The 22,379-nt window shown below is 37.7% G+C and overlaps 1 non-coding gene across 1 annotated transcript; it reads right to left on the bottom strand.

Annotated features, from left to right (window-relative positions):
* Positions 1-4,325: 4,325 nt before the first annotated feature.
* LOC111757005 (small nucleolar RNA SNORA2/SNORA34 family) lies at positions 4,326-4,462 on the bottom strand. The gene has a single exon (XR_002791390.1). It is a non-coding gene; the product is annotated as a small nucleolar RNA SNORA2/SNORA34 family (small nucleolar RNA).
* Between the last annotated feature and the right edge of the window lie 17,917 nt (positions 4,463-22,379).

Here is a 22,379-nt window from a genome sequence, read left to right as displayed (position 1 = left end):
ACTGTTGCTGGAGAAAAGGGAGCCTCTCTAACAAATAGTGCTGGGGAAACTGGCTATGCACATGCCAAAGATTGAATGTGGTCCACATGTCTCACCATGCACAAAATTAAAACTGAAATGGATCAAAGGTCTAAACATTAAAACAGAAGAGATCTATTAGAAGACAAAATAGATAAAATTCTTAAAGATACAGGCATAGGAAAAGACTTCCTAAACAGAACCCAATTGCACAAGAAATAAGAATCAACAAATGGGATCACAAATTAGAAAGTTTCTGCACAACAAAGGAAAACCACCAACGGAGTGAAGAGACAATCTATAAAATGGAAAAGAAATTGCCAGCTATTACTCAAACAAAAGGCTAATATCTAGAATATATATATAAAGAAAAAAAAAGAATCCCTCAAATTTAAAGGCTCACTGAAAAGCTGGGCCTCTGAAATGAGATACTTCTCAGATAAAGAATTGCAAACAGTCAATAAATAAATGAAGAAACTCTTCAACAGCACTGTGCATTAGAGAAATACAAATTAAAACAATACTGAGGTTCCATTTCACTCTGGAAAGAATGAGCATCATCAAGAAATTAATGCTAAAGAGATGTGGGGAAAAAGAACACTTCATTGTTGGTGGAGGTGTAAACTGTTACAAGCGCTATGGAAATCAGTATGGAGATTGGTCAAAAAATTAAACATAGAAATTCCATTTGACCCAGCTATTCTCCTTCTAAGTATCTTTCTAAAATATTTAAAGACATCATATTACAGTTATAAATACATGCTCATGTACATAGCAGCACAATTCATAACAGATACACATCCATCAAAAGATGAATGGATAAAGAAACAAGGTATCTATACAGAATGGAATATAAAGGATATACTCCAATCATTTGTAGGAAATGGATACACCTTGAAACTATAATGTTAAGTGAAGTAAATCAGACACAGAAGTTTAAATATTGTGTGGTTTCTTTTATATAAGAAACCCAATATATAAATAAAATACAAAATAAAAGACAGACAGTAAGGAAAAAAGGGGAGAAAAAAGTTATTGTAATCCAACAAGGCCAATGTATCTAAAAGTGTACCTTGATTTCACATAATTGTCTTATGCATTTTGTATGTTTTTTGGCCTGTTAATCTAGCTGTTAATCTATGTCTATGATATTTAGATAAAGACTTAAATATAAATAATAAATCTGATACTGGCAAAATAATTTTCAAAAAAGCAGGTAGAGGGGAAGGTAAAAAAAAGTGACGTGTTATGCCCATTCCTTACAATGAATATATCATTATGTATTGCAAACCATTACTAATAAAAATAAAAATTTAAAATTTAACTAAAAAGTAACTTCAGTTTTTTATTTTTCATTTCAGCAATAGCAAACAAAACATGCCACAACAGTCTGAATGCAGAGTCTTTCTGGGTTTAGTAACTAAAGTTTTTTGTTGTTGTTATTAACAATTCACTTCACCTATTTGTAACTTCATATTATTAAGCAATTCAGATTTGAAGTATTTTGAATTAGTTTCTCCTAGAATAAAAGCCTGAATTTCTACACTTATTTTATGTAATATTTAATTAAATTACATGATTAAAAACCTAGTACAGAAGACCAATCTCCATCCTGAAAGAGTTTTCAGCGCGATAAGAAAGAATATAAAGTAAAAATAGCCTTTATTCCAAGGAGGTAGAAAGAAGTCCATGACCACTGGTGGCCTGGCTTTCTCTACCTGAAGGTGGGGTATGGGATATATATAACCTCTGATGAGGGGTGGCCCTTAGAGTGGGCATTGATGACGCGCGAGCAGCCAATTGGGACCGTTTTCGCGCCACCACTCTTTGGAGGCTGTAACTTGTTTTAGGGCAAAATCCTTTCACAACTAGTATCAACAGATTTGGGTTAAACAACTAACTCTTTCTTAGCATAATCTCACATACAAAAGAAGAAGTATCTAGGGCTGGTACTTTTAATCATTCAGGATCTTGTGAATATCAGTCAATATGTTTTGCTTTTAAACTAGTATTTAGAGAATTCATTTGTACTACTTTGATTTTACATTGTGTGTATTTTATGTAAAAAACTCAAAGGAAAAGGCAGTGTAATCATATAAAAGCAAAGGGTGACAATAATTTTAAAGTAAAATTGCTTCAAATGCAAAGACAAAGCAGCATGATTTTAAAAGTGATTTATTTGAATTATAATTCTGTAAGCAATAAATATATTTTAGTGAAATATATATTAGTGAAATATTCAGCATATTAAAATGGTTTATGTGATCCCAAGGAAAATAATAATCAGTATTGAAGATCATATGGTATTAGTTCTAAATTAATACAGAATCAGTAACTTTTACGCATTGCAAGAGCAGTGATTGGGTCACTGTGAATATTTCAGTTAAGTAATAAAACAAAGACATACTTTACATTGTTTGTTCTTCTAGTTTATCTAATTATAATCTTTTGCACCAATTTATGAGTGTATTTCTAGTATTACAGATTACATGACAGTTTTATCTATGATATTTCTTATGGAATTATAAAATGTAACAGATTTTGCAACAGGTAATTTATCATTTTTATCAATTTCTGAAAGAATTTCTGGGAATTACAAAGATATATTTAGACTAAAAACTTACTGCATTGCATATGAATACAGAAGAACATTAGCCACTCATGGAAATTTCTTGGTAGATTGCCTATCCCCTAAGTGATGCAAAACTGATAAAATATGCATTTATCTGGCATGTATAACTCAATGTTGGATTAGTAAGTGGTAAAATACATATTGGCTCTGTGAATAATATTGCTATCACTTTCTGATTTAATTTTTACAATTATTCTAATAGTATGGCATGTGTTCACATAAAGACATAAAACAAGGTAAATGAAGTCTTTTTATTCATATTCTAACTGATATTGTAGAAGATTATGCCACTCAAAAGTTGACTGGAAATGAGAAACCTTAGTAAAATATTCTCTAATTATATTCTTGATAACAGATAAAACATTAGTATAGTAGAATATACTCTAGATGCATTACTTTTAAAAACTGTACAATTTTATCATGATAAAATACATATAATATGGAATTTATCACCTTAGCGATTTTAAAGTGCACAACTCAGTGGCATTCAGTAGTTCGTAATGTTATGCAATAATCATCACTATCCATTCCCAGAACATTTTTACAATCCAAAACAGAAACTCTGTACCCATTAAAGCAGTGGCTTTCTACCTTTGTCCCCCGTCCATGGAAACCTCTACTATACTTTCTGCTATAAACTTACTTACTATAAATATCTACCATATATATAAATTTACCTACTATATATACCTCATATAAGTAGAATCATAAAAATATTTGTTCTTTTGTGTCTTATTCCATTTAGCATCATGTTTTCTAGGTTCATCTTGGTTGCAGTGTGTATCAGAATGTCTGTATATTTTTTTTTAATTTTTATTTTTATTTTAGAGGGGGTAAAATTAAACACAACAAAATGGAACAAAATAGGACATAAGAAAGTAATGTAAGAGATATACATTTCAAAGCTAGAGGACCTGAGATCTTCTTTGTCTATCATATTGCTCTTGTTTTCTTCCAAATAGTTGTTCATGTCTTCCCATACAGAGCATTCATATAAAACAACATAGTATAAAACTGATCTGAACAGAATGAGGAAGGCATTTTAGGTCTTCAAAACCAGACAATAAGGAAGTCACTAATGGCTGTCGTAGAGTCTCTTGTTTTCTTTAAAATAGCTGTCCATACTTTCATGTATATTGAAGTTCAACAAGACAAAACAGGCAAGGAAGGGAAGGGTTGCTTGGTTTCTTGGTGCTCCAGGTCCCAGCATGGTGTGGGTCCCAGTAAACGCTGGTAGCTCCCATCCTGGGCCACCGCAGCCTGCCACGCCCACAGCTGCTCACTGGGGCGGGGGTAGTTGCTTGATTTCTTGGTGCTCTAGGTCCTGGCATGGCATGGGTCCCAGTAAATGCCAGTGGCTCCTGTCCTGGGCCCCCATAGCCTGCCACATGCACAGCCGCTCACAGGGGGAAAGGAGGGGATACTTCATTTCCTGGTGCTCCTGGTGTGGCACAGGTCCCAGTAAATGATGATGGCTCCTGTCTTGGGCCACCAGAACCTACCATGCTCACAGCTGCTCACCAGGGAGGTAGAGGAGTTGCTTGGTTTTCTAGTGCTCCAAGTTCCAGCGGCACAGGTCCCAGTAAATGCTGGTGGCTCCTGTCCTGGGCCGCTGCTGCCTGCCACACTCACAGCCACTCACTGGAGAGAGTTAGGGGTGGGAGGGGTTGCTTTAAGCTGTTTCTTTCCGATGAATTGACCATTTCACTGCCCAAGTTCTGAAATGATCAACAGACCATACAAAGACATCTCTTTAGGCTCCTGCTTCAGACCAATAGTATCAGGAAGCTGCCGGCCTTGATTCAGGGACATAGAATGTCTGTATTTTTAAAAAAATTTCATATATATATATATATATATGACTATCTGGCCAGCTATTGGACATTTGAGTTTTTTCATCTCTAAGCTATTGCAAAAAATATATATTAGAAGCATCAGAGTACAAGTATTTGACAGATCTTTGCTGAGCTATTCTCTAAGTTGAGTTTTCCTCTAGGTGGTTAGTAAGAATTACAAGCCCTGGGAAAATATTCTTAGACACGAGAGCAAAGGACATGAACAAATTAAGTTGATGGGTATATTAATTTTAGTATACGTAAGAATCACTGGGAGAGCTAACAAGAAGGTTCCGTGACCCCTTACTCACGTGTACAGAGCATGCTAGGAATTTGACCAATGATCCATGAAACAGAAACATTGCTGAGGTCCTGGCCTTCAGTTTGTCCTGTAGTCTGCTCCCACTTTACAAGATTCTCAGGGCTTGGGATTTAGCTCAGCGGCATAAGTGCCTGCCTTGGAAGCAGGCAGTCGTGAGTTCAATCCCTGGTACCGATAAAAAGGAAAAAGACCAAAAAAAAAAAAAAAAAAAGATTCTCGCCACAGTATATCAGGATCACATAATATATATTCAGTTGAAGAGAAGAAATATAGTTTTTAACAACATGATAAACACGCATGACAATAAATTGGGAAGCACAAGTCATATTCTATTTGTCCTGTAATAGTGTAAAATCACTATTTTTCTTATCAAAATAGAAGTAAATATAAGCCACGAGCAAGATATACTCTGAATTATCTTAGACTGTTACCTACCCTGGTTGTTGGACAACAATCTGGACAGATTTTTGCTGTTTTTTTTTTTTTTTCCTTTCAGAGCTTCTAGGCTTGTGAAGAAATTTTCAGGCAAGTGCTATCCTCAACCATCAATTTTCTAACTGATTTTCCTCCTTGGTGTCTTTTGGCATGGATGTTTTTGCAACAGTAAAATAGCTTGATGATAATTTCTCAATTCTAGTGTGAAAGCTGGTAAATTCAAAATTTATGTGTTTTCTACATCACTTTACAGAAAAGCATGTATCAGAAATTAAAATTCCAGAGAAAAATGTTTCAGTGAATTTAATTAAACATACAGATGGATTTTTACTTACTTTCAAAGTGCCATTTTCATCCTCATGTTAAAAGCCCTATAGAAGTATTAACATTTACTTCCATTGTTTCTTTATTAGTTAATTTTTAAAAAAGAGACAATTAAGTGGTAATATTGTAGTGTGTTGTAAAGAGACATCAGCATCACAGAAGAAAGACTAGAAGGTTTTGAAAAATGTGGATTTATGTTCTGGTTTTTCTACTTAACCTTGTGACTTTTGAGAAGGTTATTTCTGAGCTCATCTTATTATTCAAATGTTTTGAGCTTCTACTATATGATTCTACTCAGCTATCTGTCCTCAAGCTGAGTATTGTATGAGACTGAGAGTCTAGTGGCTAGCAATACAGACACTTCTGGAGTATATTTTATGGGGCAAGAAAAGTAGTAAGTCAAAAAACAACAGAAATCATACATTGTTATATTTCCATGAAGGAAATATGAAAGAAAATAACTGGTGGGACCTATTCTATATAAGGTAACAATGAAGACTTCCAGGGGAAGTGACATTGGAGAATGAGCAGTCATTTAAGTGTTGTAGCAAGAGGGTCAGCAAGTACAAAGACTCAGAGGCTAGACAGACTTGAGGGGTTGAAAAACAGAATGGAGCTAGCAAACAAGGCAAAGCCTGGTACAAAGTTTATGCATTTGGTAAAGAAGTGTGGAGCCACAGATCATACAGATTCTAGTGGAAACTTCTCAGAGTTCAAATTTTATTTTTGAACAAATAGATGTATTAGTCAGCTTTCCTTTTGTTGGTCACAATAACTGACACCTACAATTTGAATTAGGGGTTTCACTTGGCCCATGTTCTAAGAGGTGTTAGCCAATGTTTAGGTGGTTCCAGGGCAGAAATATTGTGGTAGAAGGTCATGGAACAACAAAGCTGCTCACTTCATGGCAGCCAGGAAACAGAGCAGGGGACGCAACCATGTCAACAGATACATGCAGAAATGCACTCCACCAATCCCCTGAGTGTATCCTCAAAGCTAATCAAATTGACACTTCACTCTAACTGCCACATGCCACCCCTTATCAAGTTCACACAGAAACACATCTTGATAAAACATATTTAACCCCAAATATAGACAATAGCAAGTTCACAATTTCACCTAATGTAGTGCATTAGGTGAAATAGTGGTACCTCAGTTCACAAACTTATTTCTTTCCATGATTCTTGTCACAAACCAAATTGGATAAGAACCAAATCAAATTCAATGGCTGGTTCAGTGCTGACTTTATAGGGAAATTTGCTTTCATTTTTGTCCAATTTGGCTTGTGAACAGAACTGAGGAGAGAATTAAGTTCACTAACTGAGGTTCCACTGTATCTTACATATGAACAAAATAATCTCTTCTACTAAATTTCCACAGTTCCAGCATTTTCTTTTCTTTCTTTCTTTCTTACTTGGTACTGGGCATTGAACTCTTGACCTCATGCTTAGTTTCAGCATTTTCAAAAGTCCAAGTTCAAATCTCTTCTGAGACTCACAGCAGTTCCTTAGCTTTGAACCTCTGTTAAAAAAAGAAAATCAGTCTATATAATCTCAAAGTTGAATAGCATAGCATAAGCATTCCTATTACAAAATGGAAGAACTGGGAGATAGAAAAGAATTGGACCAAAGCAGACATTAGTCAGCTTCAAGTCAAATATTAATTCCTGTATATCCTAGGTAGACAGTGGTAAAATGTGACTCAAGGGGCTCCAGAGACCCCTTTCTTGCTGGTTGCAGCCCATGTGGCTTCTCTCAGTGTGGCTCCTCTTGTGGCTGACAGCCATCTTGGGAAGCTATTTCATGTTCCTGGCATCTCTGACTTCCTAGGGTCACCACTGCAACTTTGGCTTAATTCCCACAATCATTTCCAGGGACTCTTTTCCTGGCCTCCTTGGAAGCCAAGTGGAAGCTTCCTTGACCCCGCGACTCTTGGATTCTTCATGCAGTAAAACCAGTATAATGTGGACAGTACAAAAGTCTGCTATGTGTGGGAGGAGTAGCCATGCTGGACTATGTCTTCATGGGCCTTTGAGTGTGTGGATGACTGAGTGAAGTAAAGTGAATTCTGGGAAACAATTTCCACAGTCTCTCAAATAAAATTTTATGCTTTTGCACGCTTGGACCTGTGATGGGTGGAGTCTTGCTTATTTATGAGTGCCCTCAAGTTACCTTTTCTCTTATCCCCTTACAAAGTACTTGGTTTGTTTCTAAAGGCACTAATCTCTAGCAATCATACATATATATATATATATATATTTTTTTTGTACTGAGGATTGAACTCATGACCTCATGAACTCATTGCCAGACAGGTGTTTGCACTGCTGAGCTAAATCCCCTGCCCAATCACACCTCCTTTGTCCCAAATTGTACACACTGTTCAAAATTTAAGTTTTTCAAATTCCTCTGCCCTTAAGTGCCTGCCTTGCAAGCAGGCAGTCGTGAGTTCGATCCCCAGTACCGATAAAAAGGAAAAAGACAAACACACACACACACACACACACAAATTCCTCTGCCTTACTTTTTGCCCCTAGTTCTCACTGTAAATCTGTCTAGAAACAGTCAGCAGTACCCGTGCCATAGACTGCCTTTGGATTTACTCTGGCAGATAAATTATTTCACTATCTCTAATCTCTAGCTCTGCAATGTCTCAGGACATAGGAAAATTGTTAACAAAATTTCTGCCAGAGTATAACACATATGACCTCAATTATCAATGGAGTCCTTGTTCCCTACTAAAATATCCTAAGCCTGGCCTTTATTGATTGAATTTTTTTATCATTTTTCTGTCTGCCTGACCATTATTCTGTCCGACCAAAATCACTCAAGCTCACTAACTGTATCATATAGTTTCTCTTGTCTGTATCTGCAAACCTTTTCAAACCGTTCCTGGAAACAGTGTCAAAAGTCTTCTAAACCACAGCAGCAACCCCATTTCTCCAATACCAATTTTCTATATTTTTCATCTTTGCTGGACACAATACCCTACACTCACAATTTAAAGGAGGACAGATTTAACTTTGTCAGTGTTTCAAGGAGGTTCAGTCTATGGTTGGCTGGTCCCAAGGCAGGAAATCACAGAAGAAGGGCATAGTACAACAAAGCTGCTCCTTTGATGGTGTCCAGGAAGCACAACATGGGAACAGTGCTGCAGAGAAAGGGACTGCAGACCAGATACAGGACCCAAGATCACACTTCCAAGACCCACTCAGATACAAGCAGATTAGATTCCACCAATTTCCCCCATGTGGATTCTACAGCCAGTCAAGTTGACACTTCACCCTAATGGCCACGGGAGACTTTGAGAGTTTGAATCAGGGGGAAGAACATAATCTTATCTATGTTTTAAGGACATCGTCTTGGGAAATAATTTTAGATAAGTGGGAATCCTGTTAGAAGGGTCTTTTAATAATTCAGGTCATGGACAGTGAACGCATGAATCAGATGATGGAAGTAGGGATAGAGAAAAGTCAAAGATATATTTTTAAATATATCTGGGCAGTGTGGAAAGAGGCTGAGGTGGGAGGGTGATGCAGTGTGGATGAATACTATCAGGATGACTCTTGAGTATTTGGCTGGGCTTCTTGAGTGAATTATGGTACCAGTCACTGATGTTAGGAAGGAAGGGAAGAGAAACAGTTTGGTGAGGGACACTGAACTCAGATTTATTTTGAACATATTGTTTGAGGTTTCTTTTCCTTTCTTTTCCTTTCCTTTCCTTTCCTTTCCTTTCCTTTCCTTTCCTTTCCTTTCCTTTCCTTTCCTTTCCTTTCCTTCTCTCTTTTTTTCTTTCTTCCTTCCTTTTTTTTCTTTCTGAGACAGGGACACTACTGGTACAGCTGTCTTAGTTTAATGTCTAAGATCATGTTTCATGGGAAACATACAAATCCTAGATATTTACATGTAGGAGGTTTGTTGGGGAGTGTTCTTAAGAACAACACCTGCATGGGAGTGAAGCAGAGGAAGAAGCTGACTGTTGATGTAGCTGTGATAAAGGGCTTGGTGGATACCATGAAAGATTTTAGGACTTTAGTTATCTCTTCAGAGATGTCTCACACAGAGGCCAGAACTTTTTGCTCTCTGATCTACTGAATGTTGGGTCAGGCTGTGGGCTGGGGGTGTCAAACAAGTGAATTAGCTTCTTTCGTCTACTGCAGTGCTCTTTAAGCCATTGTGTGGTGAACTGTTACCCAGCAATGATGCCAGTAGCTGAAGTAACAAATTCTGTGGGCTAAAGGGGGAATCTTGTTGGTGCAAGATGCATTCATAACATTTAGATTTCTCTGAAAGCAGAACCACGACAGCTTTGTTGCAGATATTGTACTGGGGAAGTGATATCAGGAAAGAAGAATTAAGGACAGAAGAGTGAAAAGGTTTTTTTTTGGTATCTGGGATCAAACTCATGACCTCATGCTTGTCAGGCAGGTGCTTATGCTGCTGAGCTAAATCTCCAGCCCCTAGAAGAGTGAGAAGGGAAGAAAGAAACTTGTGCAGATTCAGTCGGTGGCTGCTGTGAGAGACTGATACTTAATTGTATAACAGTTTCTGAGGAGCCTTAGGAAATATTTCGTAATTTTCATTTAAGGAAGGAAGAGGAATGCATTTATCAATTGTCTTCCATTGGCCAAGAGTGGCTCCAGGGACATTAACCTTGCTATGCTTTTGAGTTTCTCATGTATGAATGCTGAGAAAACCAAGAAAACGTATGTTCAGGTTACATTTTCATGAAGCTTGTAGATGATTACCTGAAATGGGCTGCCTAAGAGCAGACTACATTTAAATGGACCCACAAAAGGTACCTAGCACTTCCAGAAATATCTGACGGAATTTATAATATGAAAACCCTTTAAGATCCATACATTTTACCTACAGGAATTTACATGACAGAAATTTGCATTTATAGGTGCAAATAGCTATGTTAATTTTATAGGCCCTGGGGCCAATCACCTGGGTTTGAGAATAGGCTCTGTCACTGTAAATAAGGAATCTATAAATTATGCTACCTCTCACATATTGATGATAATATAAAATAAGAGAAAAATATGCATTATACTTTGAATAGTGCCTTGCACACAGAAAGGTCTTTATACATGTCAATATTATTCTTACAAAGATATTTATTGTAGATATTGTTAATAGTAACAAAAGATTAAAACAACCTAAATGTCCAATGTCTAGTCAAACAAACTATAAATGGCCATATACATGGAACTATCATGTGCAACATAAGTCATAAAGTGAAGAAAGCAAAGTGAAGAAGATGTCTAGTATGCTCCTAACTGTGTAAAATACATGCACAAATGCTCACTGATACCTGTTCTCCTATCTCTTGTAAGTGCACAGAAGGTAAGTGGAGCATGTGATTGGTTCTGACCAGCTGTCCAGCAGGTGAGGAAAGCTCTTGTGCAATCAACTTACCAGCTCTCTTTCCTGGAAGTCCCATGCGGGGACTGCAGCTTCACAGTGTAATGCAGCTTAAATATGTCATTTGATGCAGAAGCAAAACTTTATTTTATTCAGCTCTAGGATTTTGGGTTCAATTTACCATTCAGGATAATTTGGTGTATCTTGACTAAGGTTTGCTTCCATGGAGCAGATATGAACGAATTAAAGCCCTGGGGATTATTGCTCCTGGAGAAGGAACCAGGAACTGAGTAGTAAAGATTGGAGGGAAACATTTTTTACTCTATACCCTTCATTGTCATTTGATATTTTAAATCGTATGTGAATATAATTTAAAAAAATAAATACAGTAAGGATCAGTCAGGAACCATCAGCATTCCCTAAAACTTAGAGGAAACATCAGTACTCATCTCCTTCAAAACAAAAGCAAGAGATGAAACATCTACCTCCCCCAGAAAAAGACAAAATCACAGAAGCCTAGTTATGTTATTTCCTCCAAGAATGTTCAGTAATTTTAACAGAGATGCAGAAAAAGAACCTTTTGGATAAGCAAGGACATAAAGCTGGGAGCGAGATGTGAGCTATTGAGTGGAGAAAGTCCTATTTGAAAGATGCCTAGAGGTTGTAGAGTTTTTGTAGTAGTGACTGATGAAGTAATCAGAACAATATTTGTGGCCCTATGACCAGAGAGTGGGATGCTTAAAGAGAAGTTATAACAGTGTCCAGAATGGCAGCTAAGATAGGTGAAATAAAAGCCAGGATGATTTTGAGATTTTAATACAACTACTGTGAAACTTGGTTTGTTTTAGGTCTCATTGTTCTGGCAGTATTCTGACTGATTGCAAAATATGTGCTATATTTCATAGCATAGATGGTAGTGATTGTAAATTGTTGTAATTTTACCTCCAGAAGCTTTTGTAAGAGAATTTTTGACATTTTGATATATGTTATCTGCATGGAATCACTGCCAATCAATAGTGACCAAGCCAGATATTTGCAGGACAGCTTCATAACAAAAGAGGAGAGCAATTTCCCAGTAAAAATGAACAATGGAGAAAATAAAATATAACCTTGACAGTTAACTCAGGGAGACTTGAAAGTATTTAAACATCCTGATTCATACAAATAGGCCAACCTATTACATCTAAAATGATAAACAACATTTATATGGATGATTCTCTAAAGCTACAAAAAATTTGGTGATTAGAGAATGATGGGATTTTGGAAAATAGGTGAAGGTTTTTTTTTTGTCTTTTTCCTTTTTATCGGTACCAGGCTGCCTGCTTATAAGGCAGGCGCTTATGCCACTGAGCTAAATCCTCAGCCCCCAAGGGTTTTTAATTAATAAGAAATGATAACATCATCCTCAATAACATTAACTATGTGGAAGAAATTAACCAATCAAAGTAGTTATTTAGAACTTACCGGATACCTAGGAATAGCATGGGTACCATTTGAAATGCTACAAGATACTTAATCTTAAGAAACATTTGGAGAGATGTAGAATATAAGGTGATTTAGAAAAGTATAGAAGGTCAGGATATTTCTCACATGGGTAGAAATGAAGTAAGATAATAATCATTGATGAATTTCAAGATAAAGAATAAAAGTTGATTATGCTAACCTGGGGCCAGAGGTCTGAGCACCTCTTGGGAGGATGACAGTATGCAATATAGCAAATATGGGGGATTTCCTTCTGTCTTGTCTTTGAAGGTCAATATTGTTTTCACTGTTTTGCTCTGTTCTGATTAATTTTTTTGCTCTATTCAATATTCTGTTTTGATTGGTTTTATAGTGTTCTGATCTTGGTTTGAGTTTGCTACACCTGATTGAATGGTGAAGATAACAAGATACGCTATGGTACCTATTACTGTTATCCCAGTATCCTGCTCTGAAGTTCTGTACCAATTTCACTTCATTGTCTTCACTGGATTTGTTCTATATAAGAATAAAAATTGTATATAGAGAGAAAGTTTAGCTTAGGGAAGTTGAAATATATGGTGTGGCTCACAGGAAGTCATTGTTGGTGACCTGTGTTAGACTCTGATGTGCCATTTACTAGCTTTGTGACCTTGAACAAATTTATTTAACTTGCCTCCAATTTCCAATTGTAAAGTAATAATAATAATAATAACTTCCTTGCCAAAGTGGAAAGCATACCAGTCCTTGTCCTGTTTGCCCTCCGGTCCATTTCTTTGGCTGTTTCACAGTGAACTGATGAGAAGTTGTACTTCCTGATACTAGTGCCTGAATTTCGTCCTCTCTACACAGCTCATATGTTGAACCCTAACTTCCTAATTAGCTTTCTGGTTGCTGAGAAACAATATCTGAAACCTCCAGTTTAATTTGGCTCATAGTTTCTAGGGGATCAGTTGACAATCACCTGGGTCTGAAGCAGAAACATCATTGCAAAGTGACACGGCACAGTAAAGCTGCTCAGCTCATGGTGACTAGGAAGCAGAGCAGGAAAACAGGGCCAGAGAGAAATGGGATATGGACATCTATATATAGTACCCAGGGTCACACCTCCACGGCTTACCCAGACACAGCCCTAAAGTGTGCTTTACCAACCTGGTGGGCCTTTCTTAATCCAGTCAAACTGATGTATTATGTTTATTAGTTATACCTCCAAATGTTACTCTACCTGAAAATAGTGTCTTTGCAAGATAATTAAGATTAAATGAATTCATAAAGGTAGGGCTCTGATATTATAGGTTCAAAGCTTTATAAGAGAAAAAGATGTGTCTTTCTCCAAATACATCAAGCAGTCGGCCACCTACAAGCTAGGAAGAGGGCCTTCATCAGAAATCCACCATGCTAGTACCTTAATCTTGGACTTCCCAGCCTCAAAAACTGTGAAAAACATGTGTCTGTTCTTTAATCTATGAAGTTGATGGTAATTTGTAATCGCAGTGTGAACAGACTAAAATTCTGGGTTCCTGCGCCAGGCTAATGGCAGGTACAGACGGAGACTAGAACTTGGAAAGTCCAAAGTTGTTCTCCCTTTCTCTGCCTTGGCAACATCTTCAGTCGGAGTTATGTCTCTTTTATGACCTGAAGTCTCACTGTCTAGTTTCTGCTGGCTACGTCCAGCCCTAAGTTCCAGTGACATCGCTTCCTCTTTTTGTTCTTTTAAATCCAGGGCTGCCAATAGCTTCCTGCAGGCACTCATCACCAGGCTGTCTCCTTTTTCTTTTTCACTTTCAGCTCTCCGTCATTTATGCTACCAATTCCCTGTATTAAATTCCTTCTATTATATAAACAAACAAACAAACAAACAAATAAATAAATTTTCTGTTTTCTGGCTGAATTTCAACTTGGATCAATTTAAAATTTAAAATATAAGCCAGGTATGATGGTACATGCCTATAATCACGGCACTTGAGAGGCAGAGGCAGGAGGATTTTTGTGAGTTTGAGGCCATTCTAGACTACATAAACTTATCTATATAGAGAGACCTTGTGTCAAAAATTGTATTTAAAAAATTGCGAAGCCATAGTATACGATACAAGTAATAATCATCCAGACCCGCACACTTTAGACTGTATGTGAGTACTTTGGCTGTCCTACAAGGCCTACATAACCATGTTTGTGATCTGTATTCTCTGAACTGGTTGCTTATTTTAGAGGACCTAAAGAGGTTCTGTAAGAGAAAATCACCCCCCCAGCCAATTTCTTAATTGCCCATGTATTAATTCCTGTTTCAGTTCTGGTTGCTTCTGGTCTCTTAGAAACAGCTGGTCACTATGATGCATAGCTGGTCACTGCGATGCACATTTTATAAACCAATACCCAATTGACAAGCCATTCTGCCTCTGTACTTCCTGGGTGCTTATTACCTATAAGCCCTAGACCACCAGAGATCAGGGCTTGATATTCTGGGAAAGATTTCCCATCAGTGACTGTTGATATAAATAAATCTGCCTCCAAATCTTGGGTGTCATTTCAGTGTTTTTCTTTGCTGTACACTGTTGACTCAACATAGTCCTTCTTTCAGAAACTTTAAGAAATATAAAGGGTTACTTCCTCATAAAGTATTCACTGGAGCTGAGAAGTCAGGTTACAAATTCATGGCTGACGAACATGTGCTGATAAGTAAGAGAATCTAGTTAAGAGAAAGAAGACCAAGGATCAGGTGACATGGCTCGTGAGAAATACAGAAGGTAGTCAAACTTCAGGTAACTCTCCATTCTTCATTCCCAATTTTGCACAGGTTTGCTAGCTTACTCTTATATTTCATGAGAATCTATATATGCACTAAGATTTGGTTCAGAAATGATCCCCGTGTGGCTGGATTGTGGGGGCACTACACGCATCAGTGGATTAATCCATTGACCAGCTCTTAGCTGAAGGAGGTAGGGTCTGAGTGGAGGAAGCAGGTCACTAGAGGGGGTGTATTCCTGTTCCCATCTCCTTCCTCTATTTGGCTCTTCCTTGCTATGTCTGCATCTTGGACGCCATTACACTGAACCTCTTTTCTCCATCATGGTCTTCCACTATGATATTTTTGCTCTGGAATCAGCCAACCATGAGTTGAAACCTTTGAAATCAGAAGCCAAAATAAACCCTTCCTCTTTTAAGTTGTCTATGTTATATATTTTGTCCTGGAAATTAAAAAGTTAATATATATGCATTTCATAAATGATCCTTAACTAGGGCTAGCTAGTTTGGGCATCAGTGTTTTTGATTTTACATGTGTCCATGTATACGCATGCACATAAGTACAGATTCACCTCTTCTGACATTGAGCTGCCCTTGAAAATATTTTGTTTGCAATTAGCAAAGAGAATTACATGGAATTGTGCTTCAGATGAACAATATGAGCAAAAGGGCATGGATAAGAAAGATGAAACAGTGTATCTGTGATTTTCCTCCTTGTTTTAACTAACCTACAGTTTATCAAGAGTCACCGAAAATTTAGGAAAAATTGCTTTTGATTTAAAAATAGAATTTTATAGACTTTATTGCCTATAGTTTGCTAATAAGGTTAATGTGTCCACAAGTCTGCTTCAAAATAACGTTATTATAATATTTAAAGCAGAGCAGCAGTGAACACAACATGAAAAAAATGAGATTTACAAGGGACATGTTTCCTCTATTTTCCTAAAGGTCATGAGACCAGATTTTTGCAAAATGAGATCAGGAAGAAAATACAGTAAGTGCTCTCTCTGTAAACTAACTTTGTTAGTTTCTGAAGATGAACCTGAAACTCAAAGCACCTAATAGAGCATAATTAGCAAACACAAGCCAGCTTTTTGTGTTCTGCTTTGTCCTGCTATTACAAACTTTGCAGCCCTTTATTCTTTGCTTCAGGAAGAATTTGTTACTGAGATAACACCATTCCTGGGCTGGTGAATCATTTACATTCTCCAACAGGCTGGATTCCATTTTGCTATTTCAGTGTGAAATATAGCAGAGAAAGGACTTGGATGGAAATGGGAAGCTGCTGGCAGAGGAAGGTCCTAGTTTCAAAGTTTTAAAAGCTAGCAGTCAGCTTCACAATATCCAGAATTTGTCCTGAAGTTGTTTCTTTTATGGAAAGAAAACTTTCCGGATACAATGCATATGAACTACAGTGGATCTTAGCGATTATGCAAATCCATTTTTGTCAAAGGGCAGCATTTGTCTAAATACATTTTTAAAACATACAACTTATGCATTTTAAAACATCGCCTGCTATAAAATGTAAGCAGGCACTGACCTTAGATATACAACCCATGTGAAAAAGCCCAAGAGTTCCTCACTTCTACAAATATTAGATGGTATTAATGATACTTAAACATTTACATGTTGTACAAATTTGGCTGCTGTTGTAAAATTGTTGAATATTCAAGTGGAGGTATAGAATATTATCTTTTATATGTTGTCAAAAATAATTAATAGTCCTTACTAGAAACAAGACTCAATCCACGTTCCTGGACCTGAGTCTAGCTTTTAGAGAATCATGCAGTACTTCTGTAAAAGGCCATGTCCAGAAAGAACTTTCTTGAAACCTGATTTTGATAAACTAATTTACTAGTAATTTAGCTTTCTATTGAATTTTTGCATAATATATTGTGAAAACCAATACCAGAAATGTTTTCTAAAAGCACAAATGTTTTATGTATTTTACAGTTGAATCTTGGATCCTGTCAGCATAACAGGCACAATACTAATAATAATTGTTCTGCTTTGGTTGTTGTCAGAATCTGTCCTTTAAATTCTGTCACTCTGGCTGGTTATTTTCATTATAGTGGATCCTCTGAACAGTCTGTATTTTTAGAGCTGGCTCTTCTTTCAACTACAAGTATGTGAGCCTTTGTAGCAGCTGCTGGATGCTGAAGACCTCCTGGTCAACTGTCTTAATTTCTCTGTGTTGGTTTCTGGAGTCTCTGGCCTGCTTTGACCTGCAGCACCCATATCTCCTGGGTTCTTGTCAAATCTGTGTTGTATCCCCAGGCCAAGTCTCTTTAACTTGGTGGAGGTCAAACCAATGAGGTAGAGTCTGTTCTCCTCTCCGCTCCTTGCCTGCTCTGTTTCCTTGTGCACTCAGTTTGGTTCATATTCCAATTATTTTTGGCCCTGTTGGTACCCATATCTATCCTCTAATCCCGCACATTTTAATTCCCCAATTTTCCTAATTCTCCTTTGGCTCACACCCAACTTACGTCTTTTGAGTGTAGCTTTATCAACTTGAACCTGAATTTTTGGCCATCCGCAGCTTTGTTTCATTCATAACAGGCCAGTATATGCATTCTAGTTCCTCTCTGGACTGTGGGGCTGTGTCTCTCATCAAGGCAAAGCTTTTCTTGACTTGTTGAATTCTCTCTCCTTAATTTATTGCTTTGTTCTCCTCAGTCAGGAGTGTGGTGCATTCAGGGTTCCTCAATATCCGTTGTGCTTTCTGGTTTTCTGCTCTTCTTTGCCAATCAGCCCTTGCTTCTCTCTGGCTCCTTTTTAAAAGCCCCTCAAATACCAAAATAACAAAGGAGTCTGGAGCTTTGGGCCACATATCTAGTTGCTAATATTATAACCTCAAGATATCTAGGTTCTGTGATTTATCAATGCCTAAAGTTAGCATGCCAAACTGTAATAAGTCATCAAAGGTAGGAAATTCTGCTGTTGACACTCATCAAGGTCTTTGGCAGTAAATGTGAATAACAGTAACATTTGTACAAAAACTTCCAAGTTATTTTTATGACTCAACAATGTTTTAGGGAGCTGGCAACAAAACATTAAATTAATAAGTGATGTCTTTTATTTTATCTTAAACCTTACATAAGAATAAAATGCAAAAATTATCTACTGTGAGAATTCTTTTTGCAGAGCTACTTTTATACTGTAACATTTAAAACTCAAACGAAAACTAAAATTTTAGAGGTTTAGCTTCTCAGATTCATGGTTAGTAAAGATCACATCTATAAATGATCCCTCATAACACGTGTCTCACATAGCAGCAATCTTATGGATGACTTTTTGGATCTTGCTCTAACAGGTTCTGGTACAATGAGCTAGAACCCTCAATATTGAGGATCTTGGAATGGGGAGCTGCTATAGTCGAAGACACCACTGGGATCATGAAATGCAGTGAAGCCTATACCAAGGTGATTCAGGACACCACAATGTTATGAGTGTTTAGCGAGTTGTGTTGGATGTGGCCAATTAGCACTTGGCTCTCTTAATGTGATGTCTTGCACCAAAGATGTTGAAAAGTCAGAAAACTCATTTTTCACACTCATTTGCAGCTAGGGTTCGTGGTATTTATTAAGGGCTGCTAATGAGATTCATTGGTGTGGGTTTTGGAGGAAAGACACTGAATGAAACTTATGCCTTCTCTCCTCTGCTCTCTTCTCTCCCCTCTGCTCTCCTCCCCTCCCCTCCCTTTCTCTTTTTTTCTCTCCCCCTCCTCCCCCACACCCTTTATCCTTCAGATTGAATCCAAGGCCTTGTCCATGCTGGGCAAGTGCTCTACCACTCAGCTACACCACCACCTGTTTTTGGCTATTTTTATTCTAGCAAAAATAATTATGGAGTTTGTAACAGTGTTCCAAGATCCACTTTCTAGTTCTTTGAGTATGTGGAGGCAATTGTAGGGCAAACAGTGACAGTCACATGTTCCAGTGTCTTCTCACTGGAACAAGTGAGCTTGTTAATATCAGTGTTATTGCCTGTCTGTACTCCTGTCCTTTGTTGCACCATTAAATAAGAGGAAGTAGACAGAAGTACAGAAGGAATTGTTGGTGTGTTGGTTCTGAGCATAAACCTGAAGAAGCCTCATGTGTTTCTATTACCTTCTAAGATCACCAACGGATTAATATGTCCCAATGTGCTTACCGGTCCCAGGAAGTGGATGAGAGATTAATTATATCTGCCCCTGTCATGGTGTCACTGACAGCCCAGCCTATATCAGTCAGCAACAAACTCACAAGCTAAATAAATAAATAAATACCTGTCATAGATGAATGAAGTTTGGTGACTGGCTTTTTTTCTTTTTCTTCTTCTTCTTCTTTTTTTTTTTTTTTTTTTTTTTTTTAATCAGTAGCAGGGATTGAACTCAGGAATCGAACTCATACCAGTACCAGGGACTGAACTCAGGAATCGAACTCATGACTGTGAGCTTGCAAGGAAGGCGCTTATGCCGCTGAGCTAAATCCCCAGCCTCGGGGTTTTTTTTTGTTTGTTTGCTTTGTTTGTTTTGTTTTTTGGTACCAGGGTTCAAACTCACGACTGTGTGTTTACAAGGCAGGTGCTTATGCCACTGAGCTAAATCCCCAGCCCCTTGGTGATTGGTTTTTAAGCATCATTGTTGCGGCCACAGTTAACTTATAACACAGTAGTGGCGGTTTATTACTGAACTTAACAGTTCCAACAACAGGTATTTATAGATGTGATCTTTACTAACAGGTGACACCGATTAGTGACTCCACCTGCTGCGGAGAATAACAACAGCTTTTATTTTCTGGGTCTAAATTGAAGTTTATTTTATATGAATTCCCACACACTAAAAAGCTTCCCTTTCTTTTTTATTTTTTTAATGAAATTTTTTTATTTAAAGAAGATAAAACAGAACAAAATCAATCAAAACAAACAAGTGTAAGAGAGACGGGCCTCAAAACATTACAAAATCAACAATAGTTGTCATAATGCCTTTTGATGTCTTCAAACTAGCTGCAGATAGCTTCGCACATAGTAAAAATCAAACAGAACAGAACAGAATAGAAACAATAAAAACAGAGCAATGAATGCAATAAAGGACTTCAAAAGAAGCCTATAGTAAATCCAAAATTTCTACCATAATATATCCTGCTGTCTTTGAAATAGCTGCTCCTGCCTTCAGATTTGACATAATCAAACAAAAGAAAAGAGAATAAAACCCAACCCAACAAAACAGAAACAATATAGGACTTCCAAAACAAAACCATAGGGAATCAACAATGGCTGCAACCTCAGAGGCCGATCCCCCCTGGATGTCACACTGCGAACTGATATCCCCTGAACCCATGGTCAGATACGGGCCCTAGATCTGCAGTGTTAGTGAAATGTCAAAGCACCACAGGCATCCGACTGCATTTCACCTCCAGAGCTGTCATCACAGCCTGTAAGTTTCCTCAGCTAAACTGGTTGATAATGGAGGGTGGAGAGCTGCGAGGGATGGTATTTGTTGTTTGCTAGCCCCTATGCTGGAAGGGGCTGGGGTCTGGCTGTTCCAGTCCAGTTTATGTCTGCATGGCACTAGTTCCCAGACTGGGTTTGCTGGACGATGTGTCCATTGTTCTTTTTATCCTACTTTGCAAATGGCACTGGCTCCTGGGGAGAGGCTAGGTCTGGCTTCTCCAGTCTGGCAGATGTCAGCACATGACGCTCTAACAACAGCTTTTTGATTCTCTTCTGTGCTTACTGTAAAATTGCTACACCGACAGACAAGTTTACAGTGCTCTGAAAATTATCATGGAAGCCTAGTCTAGAAATTGCTACTTCAGTGCTTCAGTCAATTTTAAGGGTTAATTTCCCTTTCACCCTAATATAACTGGTAGCATCTCCCCTTTAGGATAACTACTATAAAATATAAAAACAAGAAGTTCCCTGAAAATTGGCAAGTTTATGAATAAATTAGAAAATATATGCACTGTTGTAGGAATGTAAAGTGATTTAGCTGCTGAGGAGAACACTATGGCAGTTCCTCAAATAATTAAAAATAGGAATTCCACAATATCTAGCAATTCTACTTCTTGATTTTATACTTAAAAGGTGTAAGGGATTTGAAGATATTTATACAACCATGTTCATAGTGGCATTATCCATAATAACATGGGGTGGAAGTGACCCACATGTCCATCAACAGAAAATGGATGAACAATATACATATAATGGAATTTCATTCAGTCTTTAGAGAGAAAATTCTGACATACTACAACATGAATGAAACCTGAAAACATTTGAGGCACATTCTAGTTCAGGAAGTCCCCTAAGCTCTGGGATTTGTTATTTATGTGAATTTTAGGTAGATTCTGGCTACCCTCCCTCCTCTGACCTATTTTGGGATGAGGAAATAGCGTATAAGGTCAAACCTATTGTTTCTCTAGAATCATCTATGTAATAACTCAAGGAAAGCACCAGTACACACTAGCTACATTTTCTTCCATGCAAAAATGGTATTGGTTCAGCCTGTGGAAAGTGAGGCTGGGGATTTAGCTCAGCGGCAAAAGCGCCTGCCTTATAAGCAGACAGTTGTGAGTTCGATCCCCGGTACTGATAAAAAGGAAAAAGAAAAAACAAGCAAACAAAAAAAAAAAACCCCACCTGCCATGTTCACTCTCATTACAGTTCCCATTTCTCATCCACTAGACTATGAGTTCCTCACGATGAAGGCCAGATGTGTCCTCAAAATTAGAAAGTAGAGGACTTAGGCCAGACCATCAAGGTAGACCAGGTAGCAAGTATATAATGTGTAGATTAGGCTGGGAAGGCCTGCCTAGGACTTTTCAGTTCCTGGATTTTTAGTTGCCAGCATCTGCATCTCTTCCTGAAAGATCTTTCTTCTACCCTCCAACTACAACTCAAAACCTCCATGTGGAAGGCCATATGGACCAATTGTAGTAGCTAAAAGTTCAAAGAGGAACTAATTTTCTGCCTTCTCATTCTAAAACTTCACAACTTTTGACTTGTATAAATGTGTATAATTCATACATTTTATACATAAATACCTCAGCTCTGGGGTAATTCTGAGACATGTTTTGCACTGTTTCCAAGAATTTCTACCTGGGAGGACTGAGAGCCAGCTTGGCTGAGGACGCTCACCTAATGGTACTTCTACTGGTGGCTTCCCTTTGATGCTTTGTGTCACTTCCTTGTTTCCTGGGTCATTTTCACCTCTCAAATAAGCTACATTAATTCAAATCCTGGTTTCCAGTCTGGTTGTGGGAAACTTGCAG

The sequence above is a fragment of the Cavia porcellus genome, unplaced genomic scaffold, assembly GCF_034190915.1.
Source record: "Cavia porcellus strain 051 isolate PalLab524CR breed Dunkin Hartley unplaced genomic scaffold, mCavPor4.1 scaffold_11, whole genome shotgun sequence".
Taxonomy (NCBI): Eukaryota; Metazoa; Chordata; class Mammalia; order Rodentia; family Caviidae; genus Cavia; species Cavia porcellus.
The sequence above is the reverse complement of the archived record's forward strand: the minus strand, read 5'-3'. Positions and strand labels throughout refer to the sequence as shown.